Source organism: Mauremys mutica, chromosome 6, assembly GCF_020497125.1.
Source record: "Mauremys mutica isolate MM-2020 ecotype Southern chromosome 6, ASM2049712v1, whole genome shotgun sequence".
NCBI classification, from domain to species: Eukaryota; Metazoa; Chordata; order Testudines; family Geoemydidae; genus Mauremys; species Mauremys mutica.
The window spans coordinates 115495780-115517682 of NC_059077.1; the positions used below are offsets into that span (position 1 = coordinate 115495780).

General features: G+C 43.6%; 1 long non-coding RNA gene across 1 annotated transcript; it reads left to right on the forward strand.

Annotated features, from left to right (window-relative positions):
* Positions 1-2759: 2759 nt before the first annotated feature.
* LOC123372128 lies at positions 2760-11778 on the forward strand. The gene is made up of 3 exons (XR_006580121.1): positions 2760-2883; positions 8289-8402; positions 11701-11778. It is a non-coding gene; the product is annotated as an uncharacterized LOC123372128 (long non-coding RNA).
* Positions 11779-21903: the final 10125 nt, after the last annotated feature.

A 21903-nucleotide genomic window follows, 5' to 3' on the forward strand; every position in this document is an offset into this window, starting at 1 on the left:
TTACTCAAAACGGCATCAAACTGTCCTTTATCTAGTACACTGAATATCTATTCTATTCTCCAAACTTAGGCCTTGATCCTGTAAACGCCTAACCAGGTGTGTATTTTTTTTATTATTGTAACACAGTAGGCCTCAACCAAGATCAGAGCCCCATTGCGCTAGTCACTGTTTACGAACACATTCGGAGAAAGTCTCTGTCCTGAGGAGTTTACACTCTAAGCAAGGCAGACAAAAGGATGGAGGGGAAACAAGCACAGATGTAAAGTGAGTTGCCCACTGTCACACAGCCAGTCAGCCAGTGAGCTGGGGCTTGAACCCTTCTAAATTCCAGTCTAATGCCCTTCCACTAGACAACACTGCCTCCTTAACTTTACCCACATGAGGAAGTCCCATTGAATGTAAGTAAAGTTACAAACATGCTGAAGTGTTTACAAGGTTGTGTCCCTTTGACGTGTTATTAATCAAAATTGTAATGCGTGTGATGTCTTTGCCCATCTTCTACTCAGAACTCAGAGGCGTAACAGACACTGTCAGTGTTGCCTATGCAATTTTTCACTCTTTTTGAAAATGCCTTCCTCACCCAGTATATAACAAATATCCACCATGTTTAATAGTACAGCAGGTATATGAAATTTTAAAATCTGGTTCTATGTATCTCAATGGTAAATCATTCCAAGTGCAAAATGTGCATTATATATACCCTCTTGTCTGTCAGCCTTCTGAAGGATAGAGTGGTATGAAGACCGAAAACAAGGGAGAAGTACAAGATGTTTTGAACAATGTATGTTTAATTTACTTGACATAAATAAAGCCACCTGTAATTTCATTTTCCAGATTTCACATTTCTGATTTAAATAATTTGTAATAAGAATGTGAGAAGCCCAATGCTGTGCAGAACAAATTTGGGTTTAAAGTGAGGTCTGTTATCTTGGGAGGAATGGTCTCGACTATCTGTAGTTAGCTTTATCACATCAAATGAGTAAAGAATGCAGCAGCAGGAGTCTTTTTAATTAGTCTACATGTTTACATTGGTGATCTGGTTCTTTGTTCATGTGTGGGAAGGAGAGGGGGGCTGCTACCTTGGTTAATGTGTGATTTACTGAAGTTGTGCTTTTCTTGTTAGCTTAGCTTTTATGGTGGTTGTATTGATTGATGATTTATTGCACTGTTATTAAGAAACTAACCTTGAAGAATAAGATAATGGCTACCAAGGGGGGGGGGGAGTTTAAACTAAAAACTAAAATCTTCTGAAATTGAGGCATCAAACAGAAGTGACAGATTGCCCTTTACACTTTGCCTAGCCATTCAGTTTTTGTATGCCATCAGCAACTTTGTATGTCCTCTTACTCATCTCTACTTGTATAGCCTCTGATACTGTGAAGGTGATATGTTAGATATTCCTTTGTCCTTTTTTTGCTTATTCTTTTATTTATGATATCAATTTGCTAATCTGCACACTGCATGATCTCTCCCCTCAGCACAGATTTAATGTAATAGCAGGAACAGCAGTGTAATGATACCACCCTCCTACTACTAAGACAGCATTACTTTTACAAGACAAGCGACAAAACATTTCATAGTGCACGGTGAAGTACTATCTGTTAAAATTAAATGCAGGTTCCGGTTCCTTGCTTTGATTGTTTGATATCTGCAAGTAAGGCCGCCTCCTTCATTACGACTTTCAATGGAAGAAGAATCTGAATGTAAACAAGCAATCAGATCTGCCTGGCAGGCTCTTGCCCCTATGTGCAGCTGGTCCATTAAAGTCATTGCATAGCCTGGAGTCGCTTATGTCAGTGGTTTTCAAACATTTTTTCTGGGGACCCAGTTGAAGAAAATTGTTGATGCCTGTGACCCAATGGAGTGGGGATGAGAGGTTTGGGGTCTGGGAGGGGTTCAGGACTGAGGCAGAGGGTTGGGGTGTGAGGTGGGGCTGGGAATGAGGGGTTTGGGCTGTGGGAGGGGGCTCTGGACTGGAGCAGGGGGTTAGGATGTGGGAGGGGGTCAGGGCTCTGTGGTGGGGCTGGGGATGAGGGGTTGAGGTACAGGAGGCCCTCTGGGTTTGGGGGGGCTCAAGGCTGGGGCAGGGGCGTTGGACGCGGGAGGGGGATCAGTGCTCTGGGCTGGGGATGGAGTCTCGGGTGGGGCCAGGGATGAGGGGTTTGGGGCGGCTTTCGTTCCATTCCTTCCAAATTTGAGTGATTTACCTGCTAAATGTCTCAACTTAGTTTTGTTGTGATTATTCTGCATTCCACACCAATGTCGATTTTGAAATTCACTTATTTCTAGGGTTGCCAATTTTGGTCAGATGTATTCCTGGAGATTTAATTACATGACCAGAGGTGAAAGTAAGCTGGTATGGTATAGTATAGCAAGAGCCGGTACACAGCCGACCATACCGGCAGGGGGCAGCTTCCCCAGGCAGGCAATTTAAAAGGGCCCTGGGTGCCCAGCAGCAACCAGAGGCCCGGCCCTTTAAATCACCAGCAGAGCTCTGGGGTAGCAGTGGTGGCTGGGAGCCCCGGGGCTCTCGGCAGCAGACGGAACCCCTGGCCCTTTAAATCACAGCCAGAACCTCGGGGCTCCGGGCTGCCACCATAGCTACCGCTACCATGGGGCTCAGGACCCAGGCCCTGCGTACCGGTAAGTCCCTTAAATTACTTTCAGCCCTGTACATGACATAATCTTTCATTCTTGGAGACTCCAGGCCAGTCCTGGAGGGTTGGCAACCGTACTTATTTCATCACACAAACCAGTGTTGTAAAACCTTCCTTTGTAAAATGTATTGATTGACTCAAACAACTGTTTCTATATTATCAGAGCTTTGCCATCTAGCTGGATGTTCATGATGTCTTTTGCATTTGAATTTCTTCGCAATTTTTGGTGAGTGCAATATACTTTTGCAGAATAATTGCTTTTGTTGCATGTGTGATCCTGGCCGTCTTACGTTAGACATCCTTTCACTGTTTTATGATCGCCCTTACATTTACTGCAAACAAATCTAGTCTCTGTCCCTTGTTTTCCCTTGTATTCTGGTTTTCTGAATTTCTAATTAGTGCGCTTCAGTTCTTTTCCTGCTTTGCTAGGACTTTCATTTGGGAAGCATAATTTTTAATAGCCCTGCATATACCCAGTGTTTCAATGGCAAGTCCTTTGATGCATCTGATGAAGTGGGGTTTAGCCCACGAAAGCTTATGCCCAAATAAATGTGTTAATCTCTAAGGTGCCACAAGGACTCCTCGTTGTTTTTGCGGATACAGACTAACACAGCGACCGCTCTGAAACTTGATTTGACCTGGTGATCAATTATATTGCAAATAGTTGTTAGCTATTCAGTTTCCATTGACTTAGAAATGTAGTCTTTTTATATAACATTAATTGTCACAATGTGCAAGATTTTACCCTCTTCGGTTTGTCCTCCTTGCTTCCAGGAAAACTGGGAAACACTGCAATCACTTCCTCCACTTCTCTGCCATGTTCCCTTCTTAACTGATATTTGGGTGGGTTCATTTGCTCCAAATTTCCTTCTGGGCAGGGTGTATTGATTTAAATCAGCGAGCAGGAAACTTTAATTTAATTAATTGGATTGTGTTTTGCATTTGTGCTTTTAGATTATTTTCCTAAAGAAAGGTTGATTCTTATGGGTTGGTAACCATTAAACATGTTGATTTGCAACTAAATACACTTTACACTAAAGGTGGTGCTTCTTCTTACATAAGAACGGCCATACTGGCTCAGATCAAAGGTCCATGTATCCCAGTGTCCTGTGTTCCGACAGTGGCCAGTGCCAGGTGCCCCAGAGGGAATGAACAAAACTGGTAATCATCAAGTGATCTATCCCCTGTTGCCCATTCCCAGCTTCTGGCAAACAGAGGCTAGGGACACCATCCCTGCCCATCCTGGCTAATAGCCATTGATAGACCTATCCTCCATGAACGTATCTAGTTCTTTTTCAACCCTGTTATAGTCTTGGCCTTCATAACATCCTCTGGCAAAGCGTTCCACAGGTTGACTGTGCCTTGTGTGAAAAAAAACTTCCTTTTGTTTGTTTTAAACCTGCAGCCTATTAATTTCATTTGATGGCCCCTCGTTCTTGTGTTATGAGGAGTAAATAACACTTTCTTATTTACTTTCTCCACACCAGTCATGATTTTATAGACCCTATCATATCCCTCCTTAGTCGTCTCTTTTCCAAGCTGAAAAATCCCAGTTTTATTAATCTCTCCTCATATGGCAGCTGTTCCAGACCCTTAATCATTTTTGTTGCCTTTTTCTGAACCTTTTCCAATTCCAATATATCTTTTTTGAGATGGGGCGACCACATGTGCACTTTTTTTGTGGACTGTTATAAATTTACAACAAAATACCCAACCAATTAATTGTTTGTCGGTTTCAAGGCCATTCCTCCCACACAATTTGCTACTAGGTGGAAATCTTACAGATCAGTTCTCATCCCTAGAGTAATTTTGTATGGTTAAGTAAGAAAACAGAGACGTTTATAAAATAAATGCTAACAAACTCTTACCCATAGCAACCCAAACAGTGGCACCACATCTGCATCATTCATGTATTCCAAATTTTTTGGAAGATTTTTTTCCTCCCCTATTTTATGATTAAAGATAAAAAGATGACATTTTTGAGGAATATATTTCTATTCTTCCTTTTTTGCAGCAACTGTCGTTGCCACACTGTTTTTGTTGTTGCTATCATTTTATGTGTGCATTCAAATCTTCCACAATATGATTGGACACCTCCTTACAATCTCATTCTTTCACCAGGTTTCAATTCACCTAGAGTTAGTTATACTGAGGTAAGTAAAAATAATGCTGTATACTGAATGCAAATCTGGCAAACTGATGTAGTAACTGCAGTGTTATTTATTTTTGCTGATTTAAGCAAGATATTAAAATATCAAAAGTTCATAATGTGTCTATGACTTAAGTAAACTACAGGTATCTCCTTATGTATATGCATGAATATAACGAGGAGTCCAGTGGCACCTTAAAGACTAACAGATGTATTTGGGCATAAGCTTTTGTGTGTAAAAAACCACTTCTTCAGTTGCAACAGATACAGACTAACATGGCTACCTCTCTGATGTATGAATATCTGAATATTCTTGATAACCAGAGGGATATACTGTATCTATACACATTTAAGCAATTGTATATCTTAATATAAATTTATTCAGATTCTTAATTTTCCATTTTTATGTTAGAAAATGGTGAATGATACCTTTCTTATTTACTAGATGATGATTAATGTTTTATTTAGCTCTATTTTATCCAAGCTCTATTTGGATGGAAATTCAAATTCAAATAAAATGCACAAAATCATTTTATTTTATTTTTTAAATTAAACTACCTTAAAAGTGCTGGGTACGAAGGAAAAAGTTTATTTAAACATGTTTTGCATTTGAAACTAACTGATATATTAAACAAAGGAAGTATTATCTGCAGTTAGTGACTTTAACTGAGTGTTTCTGGTCACCATGTCCTTCATGATTTTAGATCTAGTAGATCTCATCCTCTCAAATGTAGTTTTTATTCATAGATTGAAAGAGGAAAACAAGCTTTTCTGCTTTTTCAACTCTCAGTAGTTGTCTTAACTTTGAATGAATTAGTTGAATAAACTGAAATGAAGAAAATATTCTCTCTGCAGCTACAGAAGACGCTACTTCTGTCAACACCTGGTTTAGAATTTAATAAACGCTAATTCTAGATCCTGAGCCAGTAACTTTTGCTAATTCAGTAGTTTGACTTTCTTTAAAACTTGGCGGGAAACACATCTCGTTTAATATTTTTTGTATTTATTTTAAATTATTTTAACAGATTGTAATAAGTTTAGGCCTTAACATAAGCTGTCAATTTCAAATTTAATTTTAAATAGGTTTATTTTTTAAATTAAATCTGTATTTTATTATTATTATTTTTAAACAGTGAATTTTATCCACCCTGCTTCTGGGTATAGAGTAATTACTGTAACAAATATTGGGATAAATTTATGCCGACTTACAACCTGTAGGATGTAGTTACTGATTGATTTACACAGTAATGGGATTGCTTGAGATGTTACATCACCATAGAATTTGGTCCCAAATGTTTAAAAAGTTGTTAGAATTGGTTTAATTTATTGTCTATCATAGTTGAGACTGGGGTGTCAATAAGAAGAATTTGTATGGAATTTTACACTCTTTATTGTTACTGCAATCTACATTATTTTAGAGTAGCATGATTTACTTTATCATATTAGTTATATGCTGCTCGATAATCTATTGCTGTTTGCAGTGTTGTTGTAGCTGTGCTGGTCCCAGGATATTAGAGAGACCAGGTGGGTGAGGTAATATCTTTCATTAGACTAACTTGTGTAGGTGAAAGACAACCTGAAGAAGAGCTCAAAAGCTTGTCTCTTTCCTCAGCAGAAGTTGGTCCCAAAAAAATATTACCTCACCCACCTTGTCTCGCTAGATAATCTAGTAATTCAGTACATGTTATATTATTAACCCTAATGATAGCCAGAATACTGGAACCAGGTGATGTAACAAACTTCTGCATGCTGATTTGTTGTTTGGTATAACATTCTGACAGAAGTCAAGCAAGCTGTTGTAAAAATCCTTTTTCCTGGACTTTGAAAGTCTGATGCTTTTCTAGTACATCTTACATATGTTCCAGATGTGATGAGAATCAAGCTTGTAAAGGCATACATGTTCTTGATAACAAAAGAGAAATCAAGAAAATTGTCTTAAGTGCCTTTATTTGGACTCATTCTGCATGATCGAGAAGATTAAAGCCATTATTCAATTTTTTTAAATGAAAGAGCAGATTAGCCCATACAGCTTGCATTGCATTAAACCAAAGCTGACTTTTTCTTGGCTCAGTTTGAGACAGGGCCGGCTCCAGGCACCAGCTTTCCAAGCAGGTGCTTGGGGTGACAATCTGCAAGGGGCGGCAGTCTGTGTGCTTTTGCCTGCCCAAGCAGCGTACCAAATTGCCGCTGCGGACAGCAGGGGCAGTCCATGTGTCGTTAGGGCGGCACGCACGTTTCCGCAGCGGCGGCAATTCGGTGGCAGCTTCTGTCTTCAGCCGGAAGACAGAAGCTGCGCCCCTGCAGACAGCTGAAGACAGAAGCTGCCGCCGAATTGCCGCCGCCGCGGAAACGCGCAAGCCGCCCTAATGGCACATGGACTGCACCCACCGTCCGCAGCGGCAATTCGGCGTGCTGCTTGGGGCAGCAAAAACAGTAGAGCCGGCCCTGGTTTGAAACACTGTTCTGGCAGTCTAGCCAGTGTGTTAAGGACCTGATCCTGCAAGATGTCGAACACTGATTTCCATATGGAATTGCCGGTGCTCAGCACCTTGCAGTATCGGGCAGATAGTATATCTGTTGTGCTGCAATCCAATGAAGCTTTCCAGTGAATTGTGGGAGAACTTGTCTGACCTTCTGGACAAGAAGGGGAGGGCAATTGTGGAAAGGCAGTGGAGGAGGACTATCAGCACTCAAGTGATTTAGTCTGCATCCTCACTGCGAAGTGGGTGGGTTACCAATCTGAGTGAAAGCCTCTTTCAAGCTTTAGCCTACAGTCCCAGATGAGCCAGCCAGCCATGGTTAAAAGCACCCATAAACCTAGGAGAGAGGGTTTGTGTGCAGATGGGAGGGGGATTGGGGCCAGAGCCGGCTCCAGACCCCAGCGCGCCAAGCGCTTGTTTGGGGCGGCATGCCGCGGGGGGCGCTCTGCCTGTTGCCGGGAGGGCGGCAGGCGGCTCCGGTGGACCTCCCGCAGGCGTGCCTGCGGATGCTCCACCGGAGCCGCAGGAGCAGCGGACCCTCCGCAGGCACATCTGCAGGAGGTCCACCGGAGCCGCGGGACCGGCGACTGCCAGAGCGCCCCCCGCGATGTGCCGCCATGCTTGGGGCGGCGAAATTCCTAGAGCCGCCCCTGATTGGGACAACACCTGAATGAGAGCCTGAGTTAACCCTGCAGTGACAACATATGCTAATTCACGGGGGTAGTCCCATTTAAGTTAATGTTGCCGAGTTTATGAGTAAGGATTGAAGGATCAGACCCTAAATGCATAGTTTTTATAACATAGTTTCCCCTAGATTAAATATAATCTGTCAAAGAAATTTTCAAAAGTCCCTATATAGTGGAAAAGCTACTGCAACCTTCTTGAAGTTGCACTAAATTTTTTTAGTTACTAATTGTTTGGTACATAGTCCAAAACAATGGTAAGGTTTTCAACTAAGTGAATTAAAGATTGAGAGCAGCAATTTGTTTTCTTTTTTTTTAGTCATTGGAAACATAACATTGACTGACTGGATTCCCCTTCTAATATCCGTGACTGACAGCTTGTAACTTACCTTCGTGTTACTGCTGACAAACACACCCTGCTAGCTATGTACTGGTGGGTAAAATATTACATTTCCCTCTTATATCCTAGCACCTACAATCTATAGTTTTCCTCAATGTTTTTAGTGTTCTCTCTTACTCTTGTTTGTCTAGGTAACTGGATTACAATCGGCTCATATTGAAAATATTAACACCTTTCAAGTGTTACTTTAATTTTTCCTCAGGTCTTACAAATGTATTGACCTCAGTGGTTACTAAGGCCATGTCTACATTACCAATTTTTGTCAACAAAAGTGATGGAGACATCCAAAAGTCAACATAATAAAAATCGGAACCTCATGTTCACACTTGCTCCTTCTGTCAGCAGATCGCATCCAGAGTGGGGGAACTATCATCGACAGTGTAAGCATTGCACTGTGGGTACCTATCCCACAGTCCAGGTCAACACCTTCTGTCGCTAGGTCTTGTGGGAAAGCAGAGTGGATTGCAGTGCATCTTGGGAGCTGGCTAAGTGTCCTGTGATGCATTGCTTTATGTCCAGCAGTCCATGGGGTTCCAGCTTTCTTTTGTGTCATTTTTGCAACAGCTATTTTCTGCTGTGCATCCCGGCATCTTTGTGGGAAGTGATGATCTCTTATGCTCTGTTAACTGTCATGAAGACATAGTGGACATAGTGGATGCAGTTCAGTTAATTGCCAAGTTCCTAACTGAAGAAGACTTGCAGGTGCCCAATATTCTGCTTGATGTGGATAGGAGCAATTTTAGATTGCTTTTGGCATTCACAGAGCAGCTGCATAGGGTAGACTGTTGCTTTTGGGCTCGGGAAACAAGCACTGAATGGTGGGATCACATTGTCATGCAGGTTTGGGATGAAGAGCAGTGACTACAGAACTTTCAGATGCAGAAAGCCACCTTTCTGGAACTGTGTGCCGAGCTCGCCCCAGACCTGCAGCGCAAGGACACCAAAATGAGAGCTGCCCTCTCGGTAGAGAAGCATGTGGCAATCGCTGTGTAGAACTCCAGACTGCTACCGGTCAGTGGCAGATCAACTTGGAATGGGGAAGTCAACTGTTGGGTCTGTGTTAATGCAAATGTGCAGAGCAATTAATTGCATCCTGCTACAAAGGACTGTGATTCTGGGAAATGTGCATGAAATAGTGGATGGCTTTGCAGAAATGGGGTTCCCTAACTGTGGAGGGACAATAGATGGCACACATATTCCAATTTGGAATCAGACCACCTTGCGACAGAGTACATCAATAGGAAGGGGCACTTCTCCATGGTATTGCAGGCACTTGTGGATCACCGAGGGTATTTTACTGGCGTCAATCTGGGACGGTGCATGACATGCACATCTTCAGGAACACTGGCCTGTACAGAAAGCTACAAGTGGGGACTTTCTTTCCAAACCAGACAATGACAGTGGGGGGTGTTGAAATGTACATAGTGATCCTGGGAGACCCGGCATACTCCTTACAGCCATGGCTCATGAAACCTTACACAGGACACCTGGACAGCAGTAAGGAGTGGTTCAACAACAGGCTGAGTAGGTGCCAGATGACAGTTGAATGTGCTTTTGGCAGATTAAAGGCAGGTTGGTGATGCCTTTATGGCAGGCTAGGCCTTAATAAGGATAATATTCCCATGGTCATAGCTGCGCACTGTACGTTGCATAATCTCTGTGAAGCTAAAGGTGAAAGGTTTGCTTGGGTAGAGTGCTGAGGCAGAGCGTTTGGCCACTGATTTTGAACAGCCAGATACCAGGGCTGTCAGAGGAGCCCAGAGGGAGGCAGTTCAAATCAGGGAGGCTTTGAGGCAGCACTTTGACAATGAGCGGCAGTAATGTATATCTCTGTCACCGGTGCTAGTTTTCCTAGGATGCAATGGTATCATTTTTGGCCTTATATGCCTGTAAGACAATGATAACAATGCCTGTGCATGTATTGGTAGTGCCTGCAATCTCAAGTTGTAGAAAAAAAATAAAGGTGATTCACCATTAAAGAACTCCTTGATTTTATTGAAAAAGAAACAGCACACACAAACACCTGATGGGAAAGGAGGAACCAGGGAAGGACAGACTTTCACAACTGTGTGTAGGTCCAGCTATCATTGTGAAAGTTGTCCGAGGGGATAGAGTGAAGGGGAAACTGAGAACTTGGGGGTTGGACTAGATGACCTCCTGAGGTCTCTTCCAAACCTAATCTTCTATGATTCTAACTCCCAGGAAGTGAAAAGGACTAGGCGGGCAGAGGGGGCATGGAAAAGTGTTCTGAATGTGCTTCAGGGGAGGGCGTGTCGGAGGGCATGAAAGTACCCATGGGGTTCTTGGCAGTGGAGGTGGGGTCGCCACCAAGGATAGTGTCCAGCTCCTTCTAGACGTAGGTCTTTGGTGAAGCACCAGAGCGACGGTTTGCCTCCCTCGCCTTATGGTTAATCTGCCTCAGCTCCTTTATCTTCGCTCTGCACTGCTGCGTGTCCCGATCATAGCCCTTTTCACACAAGCCTCGAGAAATGTGCCCATAGATATCCCAATTCCTACAGCTCAAGCGCAGCTGGGACTGCACAGCCTCCTCTCCCCATATACTGATCAGATCCAACAGCTCCACAGTGGTCTAAGCAGGAGAGAGTTTGGTGCAATAAGCTGCCAGGATCACCTGGGAAGATGCGAGGAGATCTCTCCATGCTGAGCCAGCAGGAAATGGAATTTCAAAAATTCCTGGGGCTTTTACGGGGTGGGGCGGATGATTGTTTACCTGGCTGCAGGGCAGTGGAGTTCAAACTGCTGACCAGAGCGGTCAGGATGGGCAGGCCCTGGTTGTGTTACACTGCAAGTTAATAGCAAGACTATACATTCAAAAAAGAAAAAGGTTGTGGATTTAAAAAAAAACAACAACTTTATTTTAATGAGCTTTTGCAATGTTTTGAACAAAAGCAGCATTTTATATCTACAATGATCTGAGTCTATCACTCATTTCATCACATCACTTCATCTCTCACATTCCCTCAGCTTGGTACTTCCATGCTAAAAACAAGTACATTTTTCACCACCGAATTACTGAGCTTGAGCTATCACAAGGTAAATACACAGTGAGGACAAGGCACTTCAGGTTTATCAGAAGGTGAACTTGCTGAGGTCATCTCTATATCCCCACGTGAGATTACCGTGGCGAGTTAACTTTGCAGTAAAACTAAAGTGCCTTGTCTTCACTGGTTTTTTTACCTCAGGATAGCTCATGTGTGTTAGGTACCCTGAAGTAAAAGTTGCAGCTTTTTTACTAGTGAAGACAAGCCTTGAGTATTTACACTGATTCCTTTGTCAGTAATTCATCTGAGAACTTTGCTTTCCTGTGTAGGTCCAGGGGCATAACTGTTAAAGGAGGAAATTGAAACCCCGCATCCAAGCATCAGGGGAATTTGCTGGTGCACAGGAGTTGTAAGGATCATCCCCTCCAGGGTATACTCCTGACACAAGAAACTCTGTACATGAGCCATTCTGGAGCAGGAGGGGGTGTGATGACTAATGTAGCCTACACTCTGACTATTCTTGCTAGTGCAGTGGCCCATAGGAGAGGGTGCAAGTTACGGCAACCCTCACACAGTCAATTATGGGCACATGCAAGTTTCATTTCTGATGTAGTGATAGCAAGTTTTACCTAAACAAAATGTTTGTAATGGCACTTCTTTTTAAAATCATTTCCCTGCAATGTTCAGTAGCAGTATGTACACTGAGAATACTCTGTTGGGATGGGTAACGCCCCAATCCTTCGAACACTTATACACATGTTTAACTTCACTATCACAAGCAGTCCCATTGATTTCAGTGGGACAATCCAGGAAGTTAAGCATGTTTCAATGTTTGCAGGATCAGGACCTCATGTACATCCTTCTGCTGAGGAAAAGACGAACATCTCAGACCTACAGTGAGAAGCAAGAACACAGAATTACTCCTTAGCTATCTGAAACCATTATTTTTACAAATACCATTGCAGGTATATTAAACTTCTGTGATAAATGCAGGCACACTTCAACATTCTTTATCGATTTTGATTTACAGCTAAAATGACAAACGCAATTAAGTGTCTAACCAGTGCTAAATATTCAGATATTTTCAGAGTTTTAATAAAGATCTTTGTTTCATGTACTTAAAATAGATAAATACTTGTTTCTCAACATTATAATTTTTGTCCGACTTCTGTTTAGGAAGAGATAAAATAGCAAAATTACCTTATTTTAAAATTAATCTTCTGTACCCTTATGAAAGAGCCCTATAGAACATAATAGAAAATGGTAACCTCGTATGCATTTTGTAAACTTAATAGAGAAGAGACTCCCTGATACAGAATTTTATATGAATTCATATAGGGGATATACCGGTAATTGTCATGTTGTATAGGTTGAAAGAGTAATTGCTGTAGAATCCTATTGGTTTCATCCTTATAAAATTCCAAGGGACTCTCCCATATTGTCTTATAATTACTGATGTCAACAGGGAAACATTTTAAAGAGTTATGCTCCAATTCTGCAAACATTTAACTTTAAACATGTGAATAATCCCATTGATTTCAGTGGGACTATCTGAAGCATTGAAAGGTAAACTGGGCTTAACTGTTTGCAGCATTGAGGTCTTAAAACAGTTTTAGAACTTTTAAAACTGTGAAACTGGGGTATGATACCTTCCTTTCTCCATCCATAGTGCCAAATCAGAGAATATGTATTTATAACTCTTCTAATCTGAAATAGTCCTTCTATTATTTTCCTCCTAATGGTGGTCTTACACTTAGTGTATTAAAACAAATTTTAAAAAGATGAAAATAAAGTCCAAGAGCCCACCAAGATACTTTGCTTAATTAAATTTCCTCCTGTCTCATGAGTCACTCTGAATAATTGCTAAATTGTTTACCAAAGATGTATATACAAGATAAGAAGTCTGTGGCTCACATACTCAGTCCTGGGTCACATATCAGAGTGTTATTCAGATTCTTTTAAATGTAACTCTCCTCCTGGTTAAGTTTAAAAGAAAAAAAGAGGAAGTCCAGAAATAATGGAATGTTTCTCTTTGTAATGCACATGCATATTTACTGGGAACAGGGAAAGAAGCTTTGATGCCCTCTTCTTGGAATTGTTTTAATTAATTAATTAAATCAATAAATCTCATGTCTTTTGACCTGATTGTGAAGGCTCAGGTCAGGGAGAATTAAATTTTTCCCATATTCAAGAAATAATTCTCTGTTGTTACTAGCTTCCGTTCAGATTCTTTTCTTATCTTGAAGGACAGTTGAAGACATTAGTGCACCAGAATTACATCCACTCTGTTAGATTCCTTGAGAGGACTTTGTAGCCTGGCCCTAACGTAACAGTTAATTTTTGTCTTGTAACAGTGCAATTAACGTAACAGTTAATTTTTGTCTGAACAGTGCAATCAAGCTCAGTAGGATCTAGCCATACAAGCGCTTCCACAATTTTAAAGCTCCTTGACCTTAGCTATTTGTCAAGCTGTTCCGAACATCTTTCAGTGATTAGATTAGTTGCAAGAAATATTTTCATATAATTCTCTGGTTCCTGAGCAGCTTTCATTCCCTGATTGTTTGGATTTTTCTCAGTCTGCTTTTCACTGCCAGTGATCCGTTTGCCCAGTTTTTATAAGTTGCAATATACATTTTAAATTGTTTTCTTTTAACAGGGGAGGGAGAATGTCAGCTGTGGGTTAATTTTTGTGTAGCATTCCCCCAGAACTGTGCTCTTCTAGTTGCACTTACTGTTAACACAAGGCCTGCTGTTACCTGTGTAGGGATTTCTGCATCTGATAGTCTCTTAGCCCTGGTCTACACACAGCCCCTGGTTCGAACTAGGGTACGCGAATTCAGCTACGTGAATAACGTAGCTGAATTCGAACTACCCTAGTTCGAATGACTTACCGTCCAGACGCCGCGGAAGCGAACTCCGCGGCTCCAAGGTCGACTCCGGCAACTCCTCCTGCTGCGGTGGAGTACCGGAGTCGACCGCGGCGCTTCCGGAGTTCAAACTATCGCGTCTAGACAGACGCGATAGTTCGAACTCCGAGAAGTCGAACTCGCCGCGTCAACCCGGCGGGTAAGTATAGACGTGGCCTTAGATTATAAACTCTTCAGAGCAGGGGTGGCCAACCTGAGCCTGAGAAGGAGCCGAATTTACCCATGTATATTGCCAAAGAGCTACAGTAATACTTCAGCAGCCCCCCCATCAGCTCCCCCACCCTGGTCCCAGCGCTTCCCACCCACCGGCAGCCCCGCTGATCAGCACCTTCCCCTCCCAATCAGCTGTTTCTTGCCGTGCAGGAGGCTCTGGCGGGGAGGGGGAAGGAGTGAGGGCACTGCAGGCTCAGGGCAGGGTGCGGGAAGGGGTGGAGGGGGGGGCAGGGCCTGTGGCAGAGCCTGAGGTTGAGCAGTGAGCACCCCCCAGCACACTGGAAAGTTGGCACCTGTAGCTCCAGCCCCGGAGTCGGTGCCTATAGAAGCCGCCGCATATTAACCTTGCGACCCCTCCCCCCAACTCCTTTTTGGGTCAGGACCCCTGCAGTTACAACACCGTGAAATTTCAAATTTAAATATTTGAAATAATGAAATTTAGGATTTTAAAAATCCTATGAGTGTGAAATTGACCAAATGGATCGTGAATTTGTGTACATATATGTACAGCACCTGGCACAACTGGGTCCCAATCCTGAATTAGGGCTTCTAGGCACTATTGCAATGCAAAATGATTATATGGCTTACTTAGCTTTAAAGTAATCCTTCTTTTTGTGCTTGTTTTATTCTCTTGTCTTGCATGGTCATATTTTTATTTTACCATCCTGTTAGTACAATCAAAGCACTTGCTGTCCCAAATGTAGCTTTTAGTGATTTATTTTAGCTTATGTAATTGCATATATGTTTTATGCTCATCTGAACCTAGGGTCTGATCCAATGCCTAGTGAAGTTTGTGGGAGTCTTTCCATTGACTTCTATGGGTTTTGGTTCAAGCCATTAAGAGGCTGCTTCATTCCAACAACTGTAGCTTCTACACAAGACTCTCTCTTACCTCAAACTCAAGTTTTGCTAATCATAGAATACCAGAGTTGGAAGGGACTTCAGGAGGTCATCTAGTCCAACCTCCTGCTCAAAGCAGGACCAATCCCCAGAGAGATTTTTGCCCCAGATCCCTAAATGGCCCCCTCAAGGATTGAACTCACAACCCACTGAGCTATGCCTCTAGAAGCCTTAATTGTCTTACTGTCACTTGAAGTGATCTGGTGGTGGGGTCCCATCCCAGCTGGTAATACTTCAGTAATTTGGGTTTCAGATGTGTTCAAATTATCTAAGAGGAGCACTCTTCAGTATTTTCCAGTCTTACAGGCAAGACACGAGCCAAACGACCATTTAAGTATAACATTCTTTATACTCTGCAGCATTGGTTGTATTATCCTGGAAAGACTCTAAACTGCATACTGCCCTACCGTTTCCAGCTGGAATGGTGGTTTGTCCATGGCACCCTCAAATCCTAAAGTCACGGCTCCACCAGTGTTGACCAACCATGGCACCAATCCTACTCAGCAGTGTTAGATGGATTTATACTCTCCGTTACTCTGGAGTGACTGCTGCCAAGGTCACTTATTTTCTCTCTCTCAGCAACAGTTGGCTACATCTCAGGTGACAGCCGTGATTAGTATTGTGTAAGTAAAATGCGGAATAGCAAGTATCCCAAGAGGCATCAACAGAACAAGCAAGGGTCAGGCGCACGGAATTCTGAATTATAAAGTTCTTTCTCTAGTCAGAGAATATTTTTCATTACTGAAAAGCACTTTGCTTTTTCCCTGCCATTTTTAAACATTCTATCCTCATGCTAGAGCTGGTAAAAACAAATTTGAAAAAATTGTTATGACAGAAAATATCTTTTTCCACTCCCCACACCCAAAAATGTATTAGCCTTTCAAAAAATTGTTCACCTTAAGAGAGTCCTGTAAAGTTTCATTCCGGTATATGCCTGTATCAGAAAATTATGAGTGACTGAAAACATGGCTTTAGGATGGAAACTGAACTAACCTTAACTAGAACTGTTGCTGGCATTCAGGCTGTTATGATAGTAGTTCCATGTAGCACTATCTATTCAATGCACTTGTACAAACATTAATTGATTTTAAAAGGCCAATAATATATACCAGTAAAAACTTCACAGCAAGTTCTGACACAGCCTGAACATTCCCATACCATATATGATGTTGCATTTCCTTATTATTGTAGCTTTCCATGGGATTCCTCCCATCCCATCCCATCACAGGGACCTTGTGGACTAATGGGAATGGAGGAAAGGTGTAGTACAGGCGGTCTTTCCACGGTATCAGGAAGGCATCCGGTACGGAACCCGGGGAGTGCCCCTGGAGAGAGCAGAACACCTTGGCACTTCCAATTCTTGCGATAGGCGAAAAGGTCTATCTGGGGAAACCCCCACTTCCAGAAAACAGAATGGATAATGTCCAGGCAAATTGACCAATCGTGAGCCAGAAAGGATCTGCTGAGACGATCTGCCAAGGTGTTTTGGACTCCTGGGAGAAATGACGTCACCAGGTCAGTCGAGTGGGCTATGCAAAATTCCCACAGGCGAATGGCTTCCTGACAGAGGGGGGACAATCACGCTCCCCCTTGTTTGTTGATATAAAACATGGCTATTGTGTTGTCTGTGAAAACTACAACACAATGGCTGGGGTATATATCTGGCGTCATAAAGGTGCCACTCCAGGGGGCGCCTCAGCCAATCCACCGAGTGTTGCTAGCAGGGGCGGCTCCAGGCACCAGCACGCCAAGTGTGTGCCTGGGGCGGCAAGCCACGGGGGGCGCGCTGCTGGTCGCTGCGAGGGCGGCATGCCTGCGGAGGGTCCGCTGGTCCTGTGGCTTCGGCGGACCTCCCGCAGGCGTGCCGCCGAATCTGCGGGACCGGGGACCTCCCGCAGGCAAGCCGCCGAAGGCAGCCTGCCTGCCATGCTTGGGGCGGCAAAATACCTAGAGCCGCCCCTGGTTGCTAGGGTAAAAATCTTCCGATGGCGCGTGCACACCTAAATTAGAATCGATATGAGCAAGCACTCAAAGAAGAATCTTTAATCTCCACCCCATCTTCAGTGCTTAGTGGTCCCACTTCTCTCCATGTTTTCTTCTTATTTATATGGCTATAGAACCTTTGACTACTGATTTTAATTCCCTTTGAAAGGTCCAACCCTACTTGGCTTTTGGCAGCTCTCAGTTCAACTTTACACTTTCTGACCTCCAAGAGGTAGCTTTCCTTGCAGATCTCCTCCCACCTTCCATTCCTTGTAGGGCTTGCTCATCCAGCTTGGTCTGCAACCCTTCCCTACAAATTTTGTCCCTGTGCTTGGGATGCAGGCTTCAGATAGTTTCTGCAACTTTCCTGAATCGCACATACCTGTACCATTCCCAGAGAGTAATTATGAAGTGAGGCCCCACAGGGATGAGTTCTGGGTCTGGTTCTCTTCAATACCAAAATAAAAAGGACTACTATACCAATTTTATTATTCATTTTCATTCACATTTAGTTCAATAAAACCAAGTATCAGAGGGGTAGCCGTGTTAGTCTGGTTCTGTAGAAGCAGCAAAGAATCCTGTGGCACCTTATAGACTAACAGACATTTTGCAGCATGAGCTTTCGTGGGTGAATACCCACTTCTTCGGATGCAAGCAGTGGAAATTTCCAGGGGCAGGTGTATATATAAGCAAGCAAGAAGCAAGCTAGAGATAACGAGGTTAGATCAATCAGGGAGGATGAGGCCCTGTTCCAGCAGCTGAGGTGTGAAAACCAAGGGAGGAGAAACTGGTTCTGTAATTGGCAAGCCATTCACAGTCTTTGTTTAGTCCTGAGCTGATGGTGTTAAATTTGCAGATGAACTGGAGCTCAGCAGTTTCTCTTTGAAGTCTGGTCCTAAATTTTTTTGCTGTAGGATGGCCACGGACCAGACTTCAAAGAGAAACTGCTGAGCTCCAGTTCATCTGCAAATTTAACACCATCAGCTCAGGACTAAACAAAGACTGTGAATGGCTTGCCAATTACAGAACCAGTTTCTCCTCCCTTGGTTTTCACACCTCAGCTGCTGGAACAGGGGCCCCCAAGAGAACAGCGGAGGCTCCCACCTCCGCCCCTCTCCTGGAGCCTCAGCGCATCAAGCGCCGTGTCTCCGGCGGAGCCCCTGAGCCCCGTGGTGAGGGGGCGGGGCTGCGAGCTCCGGGATGAGCTCTGCTCCCTCCGCTCGGCGTGGAGCTCCCAGCCTCGCCCCCTCCCCACGCAGCTCTGAGCGGGACGGAGCTCAGGCCCCGCCGGAGGCACGCCGCAGCTGTCGGGCGAGGCGCTGAGACTCCGGGTGAGGAGGGAGCCGGGGGTAAGAGGCTGGGGCCGGGGCGGGGGGGAAGCAGGACCCGCCGCCGAAGCGCAGCCTGGTCTTCGGCGGCGGGGGGCCCTTCCGTTCCGGGACCCGCTGCCGAAGTGCCCCGAAGACCCGCGGCGGGGACCCCCCCACCGCACTTCGGCGGCGGGTCCCGCTTCGGCGGTAATTCGGCGGCGGGGGGCTCTCGCCGCGGGTCTTCGGGGCACTTCGGTGGCGGGTCCCGGAACGGAAGGGCCCCCCGCCGCCGAAGACCCCAGGCCCCCGGAATCCTCTGGGCGGCCCTGTATACATACCATGTGTTCATCAGAGGATCCTTTACTGCTCTGTCAGGTATGGCTTTGATTCATTTAAATAAGGTGTTTTACACACAGCATCACCTAGTGGCTGAACAGTACAATACAGTTTAGCATTCCACTATATCTCCCCCTTTAAGTTCTACATTCTTGCCACTTACACTCCTGCTGTCTTTGAAGTTCTGTACATATCAGTCTGTTAAGTGTCTCTGAATACTACTGGTTTTCCAATTACATTACCTGAATGTGTAACAGCTTAGTCATCTGGTTATCTATTAGTTGCAAAGACTGAATGTGGTCAATTTGGAGTTGTCGTCTTCTTATTCTGCATCTGCTATCTGTAAAGTTTCTCTGTTTATAGTTCTTTCTGAGGAACTGTAGCTGTCAATAGTTTTTTTGCTGAACCCTCCACTGTCAGTGCTGATCACATATGGTCACAGTGCTGAATTCTTTTTCTTTACCACAGCTGGAGTTGTTCATCTTTTTTTCTCCAACCAATTTGACATGAACACAGTCACTAGGTCATAGACCCAGCATTTCTTTAACTGAGTGACGTCTGTTGTAAAAGTGTTAATAAGCTCTTTTAGCCTTTTTAACAAAATTTGGCTACTCTCTTCATGTCTAGCCACTTTGGAGATAGAGCTTCTGTTCCAACTTGGGAAGACCATTCAGATTCTGTTCCAATCAGGAGTTGTGCTGGTTTATATCCAATAGCTGCTACTGATGTTGATCTGTAACTCAGAAGAGCAAGGAATGAATTTTCCTGATGCAAGATTTTCTTGGCTGTCTATATAGCTCTCTCAGCCTCTCCATTCACTTGTGAATAAAGTGGGCTGTAATAATATGATCACAATCATATTTCATTTAGAATTAAATTCTTCTGCAGTGAATTGTAGTACATTGTCCATTGCTAGTTGTTCTGGAATATCAAAATGAACAAAAGTGAACTTCAGTTTCTTGATAACCCTGCAATGCAGGGCTTTGGAGCTGTGCTCCGGCTCTGCTCCAGCACCAGGCAAAAACCTGCAGCTCCACTGCTCTGGAGCTGCTCTGGGCTCCAGCTCCAGGCTCTGCTCCAAAGCCTTCTGCAATATTATGTCTTTCATGTACATTATTTCTATATACCTGGAAAAATAGCCCCCTATGACCAGGTAATGATATCCTCTGAATCACGTAAATCTGTGGTTAGTTTCTTTCTTCCAAGGTCTCTCTGGTTAAGATCGTTTGTACACTGTAGATTTGTACTGGATGTTTTTTCAAGAGTCCAAAATTCTCCACAAATTCTTTCATCCTTCTCACTATGCCAATCGTGGCTGTCACGCGGTGGCTGAGAAAGCTGTTTATCGTTGATCACATACAAAGACAAAAGCTAGGCATTCGGAATGTAGGTTGCTTCTGTGGTGAACTGGCTCATACAGTTCAGAACTGCCAGAGGTAACTTCAGCTCTGGGAGGGGTTGAAGGTGATTGTAACTCCCTTCTGAATGCAAGGGTTGAAGGTGATTGTAACTCCCTTTTGAGAGAACTGTGCCATAAGCTCCTAAATCGAAGTCAATAGTCTTGCCATCAATATTCAGTTTCACTCTCCAGGCAGTCTCCATGTTATCACAAGTGATAGATCCCAGAAACAATGGCTCTTGATTGTTTGTAATATGAGTCAACTCCCTGACTGCTTTGGTATAGCTAACAGCTACAAAATAATCATATTTCATGCAGTTATTACCACCATGTGCTTCTGGCTGACGTGCATAATCTCTTGGGATCTTTTTCCACATCTTGTGCATGTTGGCTGGAATTTGTCCCTCTTACCAGGGAGTTCTCTTTCTCTCTCTCCTTACCTGAAGGGTTTTATGATAAACTGTAAACAGACACTTGTGTTAAAAGTTCTCAGCTAGTTTCAGGTTTTTCAAGTTTGTCGGGTTCTTCTAGGTTTTGCTATTTCACCAGCTCAGAATGCTTTGCTCTCTGTCTAGCTGTAGCTAGAGTTAAATCTCTTTTCAATTGTAGCTACTGTGAAAAGTTTGTGTGTGTTAACCCAGTAACCAACCTCTCTGATATTTTCATGTTTTGCATTCTTAAAAATCAGTTTCCAGCCAATGTGTGCAGAGCTCTTATAAAACATTAAAAATTTTCCCCTGGTTCTTGAATTCTCTGGTGAAAATATGCTTTTTCATAAATCACATTTCTCTGAGGTATAAAGCATGCATCACATAGTCAGAACTTTCAAAGTCATCTTTGTGATGGTCTTCAGTAAAGTAAAAGGATTTAAAGATATGTTCTGCTGGCTTCCCCGTAGCATAAATTAATGAAGATACCTGTATATCATCAGTTTCCTTGTGGAGATTGGTAGCAATGCAAGATCTTGCAAATACTGTTTCCAGTCAGTTCATTCTGAAGGTTTGTCAAAGTTGAAGTTCTCTGGGTGCATTGAAGAGTGGCATATTGATGAGATCCTGCAACCTTTGTAGCTTTGTTCCTTCAGTTTCTATTCGTAGTTTACTCTTTACACAATATCATGTTCCTGTACCTGATATGGACTTGCTTATATATACCATAAGATCTTTCAATGCTCTGACAGCTATGAGTGAGGTTCCTTTAAATAAGGTTGTCATGGTCTCACCCTCACTTGAAACTGGGGGGTTTCAAGTTGAGGACCAGCATGTATCCCCCCACCCTAAAATCCTAGGGTAGGTCTCCTTTTTGCTGCCACCACCCGGTCAATTTACATGGGCCGGGACACCCCTGTTTTCCCCCTCCTCTTTCCAAAGACGTTCCCTGGGGAAACACAGATCAACTCACAGGGGGAGAAACCTCCCCTTCTCCTCCCTCCCTTCTCTGCCCGGAGATAAGCCTGTCTCACCA